Consider the following 4,159-nt stretch of genomic DNA (forward strand, 5'->3'; position numbering starts at 1 on the left):
GCCAAGTATGCCGCGCCAACTGACTGACTGAAGTGCCTAGTGATGAGGCGCGTGAATTGACGTTCATCATCACTGCGAACAATTGTCATGGCAACAACAAATATTTGATAACAGCCAGCCTGTCAGATGCGACTGCAAGGTGTGTGTGTGTGCGCGCGTGTGTGGATCTGTTGTAGCTCTACAGTCTGCGGCGACTGTGCTGTTCTGAAATGTCAAGTAACGCTCGTTTGGCTATCTGGGTGGCGCGGGGAAAGTGACAACCCCAGCAAGAATCAATTATGCGGGACAAGCTCTGAATTTGCGGGACGGACTATTTTGGCCTCGAACGCTGTACGCGCACGCGCTACGCGGGACGGTTGGTCACCCTACCGCGAGGGGAGACAGCACCCCGAGAGCCACTGGAGCCAGGGATGCACAACGGCCACCACTTGTCGGGAAAATGACCCCTAACCCAGAAGCAGACAATTCAATGGAAGCAGACAGGGAAAGCATGAGGGAGGGCTCCTTTTATACTGCCACTCCTCTGATTGAATAATTGACAGCATGCCTACAGGCAGGTGAGGGAACTGGTCATGCATCTATGCTGCTACATAACTGTGTTTTTTTAAGAATTGGAAAGAATTGTCCTTGTGGATAAAAATCATGTCATTAACATCCATTTCTCTGACGGAAGTTAATCATGAGTTGTGTTGACAGCAGCACCGTCACTGTGAAGGAGAGAGCATGAGAGTGTTATAAATAGTAGCTGATGGATCAATAATGGTATATTCCAGGGTGGTAGGACACAAACACTTCTACATATTGATTATATAAACCATCCCTGTCAAGAGAAAAATGCTTACAGCACCTGGTATTTCCAAACGGTCTCCCATCCAGGTACTGACCAGGCCCGACCCTGCTTGGCTTCCGAGATCGGACGAGATCGGGCGTGTTCAGGGCGGTGTGGCCATAAGCCACAGTCCCTGTGAGAAATATGTGTTACATAGGTGCTGGAACCATACGTTTCCCCTATTTTACCAGAGAGTTGGCTTGAGAGGCTGATGTTGAGCCTGCACATCGACTTCCCTGATGTGATTGTTCTCTGCAGCTGAAAGTGGGACTCTCAGATGACTTGGTGTGTGTCTGTCAAGCTCCTCTGTTCTCTGTGTGTAGTTTTATGTTCGTTGTCATATAGAGAAACCAGGGATGCTCAATCCCACGACATGCTCATAAGCTGCGTCTTTTCTAAACAGTATAAGTATGTGTTGTTTTTCAGGCGCTTTGTCTTTCAGGCTTTTAGAAACTACAGTGATGTCATGTCCTTTGATGACATGTTTCCACTGTGATGTCATGCAAAACTGTGAGGATACCCTCTCTTTTTCAGCTTTATGATCTGAACTGTAAATAATGTGCAACACATGTTCACAGAGCCCAGGCAATGGTGGCAAACATGGGTTGTATGAATGCTGTATGATATGTAAATGAAAACAGAAGCAGTGATCCTTTTTATATATGTGATTAAAAATGGGACAACAGGAACTGAACCTGTAATGTTTAGATACAGGCACTGTACCAGATGCCCTCAAGGTTGCTGTAGTTAAACCCTTACTGAAAAAACCCAACCTTGACTCATCAGTTTTAAATAATTTCAGACCCATCTCAAATTTACCATTCCTTAGTAAAATCCTAGAAAAAGTCGTGTTTGCACAAGTAAATGAATTTTTAAAAAATAATGAGGTGTTTGATAAATTCCAATCAGGTTTCAGATCAGGTCACAGCACTGAAACAGCTCTGGTCAGAATAGTAAATGATCTCAGAGTTAATGCGGATAGAAACCAGATATCTGTCCTCCTTCTCTTAGATCTCAGTGCAGCTTTTGACACGGTAGACATTCTTATAGATCAACTTGAAAATTGGGTAGGCCTTTCGAGAACAGTCCTACAGTGGTTCAAATCGTATCTTAGAGGCAGAAAGTTCTTTATTAGTCTGGCCGAGCATAGATCCAATGTTTATGATATAAATTATGGTGTCCCTCAAGGTTCAGTACTGGGTCCTCTACTGTTCTCTCTTTATATGCTACCATTAGGACACATTATTAAAAAAACATGGAGTCAGTTATCATAGCTATGCAGATGACACGCAACTCTATATCTCTGTTGAGCAAAATGATACAAGTGCTCTAGACAAACTAACATCCTGCTTGAACAGCATCACTAACTGGATGAATAGAAACTTCCTAAAACTAAATGAAGAAAAGACAGAAATCCTTATAATTGGTAACCTAGCAGATAAATCAAAGGTTTTGAACCAACTTGGAAATGTGTCTAAGCAAGTGAAGGATGAAATTAGAAATCTGGGTGTAATTCTAGACTCCAAATTAACTTTTAAACCTCACATTGGAAATATTACAAGAACAGCATTCTATCACCTACGAAATATTACACGGGTTAGACCAATCCTCAAACAGAAGGATGCTGAGAAACTGATCCATGCTTTTGTTTTCTCAAGACTTGACTACTGTAATGCGCTATTTACTGGGCTCCCAAAATCTACGACTGACAGATTACAGCTTGTTCAGAATGCTGCTGCTAGAATCCTAACCTGCACTAAAAAGAGAGAACACATCACACCTGTTCTAGCTTCACTACACTGGCTCCCTGTTTCTTTTAGAATAGATTTTAAAATTCTCTTATTGGTTTTTAAATCTCTGAATAGATTAGCACCTCCGTACATTTCAGAACTACTCACGGAGTATGTTCCGGGTCGAGCTCTGAGATCATCAGGTGCTACTTTACTAAGTGTTCCTAGGATGAAATATAAAAAGACGGGTGAAGCTGCTTTCTGTTTTTATGCACCAAAAATCTGGAACTTTTTACCAGTGCACATTCGTCAGTCAACAGATATTACACACTTCAAAAAGCAGCTAAAAACACATCTATACACCCTCGCCTTCCACTAGTTTTATGGATTTTATTATCATTATTATTATTATTACTATTTGTATATTGCATTTGATGTTTCTATATTTTATTGGTAAATTCATTTTTATTTTTTATTTTTAATGCTTTGTCTTTGGTTTGTGTCTGTTTCCTCCTCGCTCTGTCCCCCCCCCCCCGAGTGACATGTTCTATTGTGCTACTTTATTGCTTTACTTTTTATATTGATCTTATTTGTTAAGCACTTTGAGCTACATTTTATGTATGAAAGGTGCTATATAAATAAATTTATTATTATTATTATTATTATTATTATTATTATTATTATTATTATTATTATTATTATTATCATTGTCCAGGTCAGTAATAATGTATTTAGAGTACTGGGACTTTTCCCGGTGGGTCGGTGGGTCAGTGGGCCATGTCTCATTTACCTGTACATATGAAAATAACAAATCCCCCCCAAAGCAAAAAAAAGAATTACCTGCCCAACAGGTTTTATGTCTTCGGCCAGAGGAGTTTGGATTGGTAAGCATTTTGTCAGTCCTGCAGCTGTCTTCACACTATTAAGCAACTATTGCAGACTATTCTAAGTAACTATGAAAACTATTATATATTAATTCTAATCAAGGCCTCAGATGGAATTAATTATGTGTCATTATCTCTTCAATAATGTTTACATGCATATTTTTTGTCTCCCACAATTAACATATTTGTTCCACCGCCATCATCCACCTTCCATCATCCGCCTCCAGTATTCGCCACCATGCTCTGCTGCCCCGGCCCCTGAGTGGGCCAGTCAGGTAGTAAATTCCCAGGCCACCTTTTTGCCCCAGTCCGCCCCTGATTGTATGTTACGGTGCTCACAGCTGCTTTTTTCACGTCTCACCTGGAAGTGTCTTTGAAGCTGTTTTGTATGTTGTCTACACTGACTGTGAAGCAAAAGTAACACAACAGCCACATCTGCAGCTTGTTCTCAGTGTTTACAGCACAATCATTCAGCTGTTTTCATGCATCAACATAATACAGTAATAACAGTGTAGTCATGCTTGTTTCTATTTCTATTATTGTTTCTATTATTATTTCTTCATGTCAGCATACAGTGTATAACATGGATTCTAGTAAGAATCTGACTTTGAAAGGCAGAATCAACATGTAAATGATAAAGTGTCTCGCTGTGGATGTTCTCAGATGTGTACAGCATGAACACTGTGATCCTTTCCCACATGTCCCAGTATGTCTGA

General features: G+C 40.6%; 1 non-coding gene across 1 annotated transcript; it reads right to left on the minus strand.

The window, feature by feature from the left end:
• Positions 1–835: 835 nt before the first annotated feature.
• LOC142401171 (5S ribosomal RNA) lies at positions 836–954 on the minus strand. The gene has a single exon (XR_012773089.1). It is a non-coding gene; the product is annotated as a 5S ribosomal RNA (ribosomal RNA).
• Between the last annotated feature and the right edge of the window lie 3,205 nt (positions 955–4,159).

This window comes from Odontesthes bonariensis, chromosome 2 (genome assembly GCF_027942865.1).
Source record: "Odontesthes bonariensis isolate fOdoBon6 chromosome 2, fOdoBon6.hap1, whole genome shotgun sequence".
NCBI lineage: Eukaryota > Metazoa > Chordata > Actinopteri > Atheriniformes > Atherinopsidae > Odontesthes > Odontesthes bonariensis.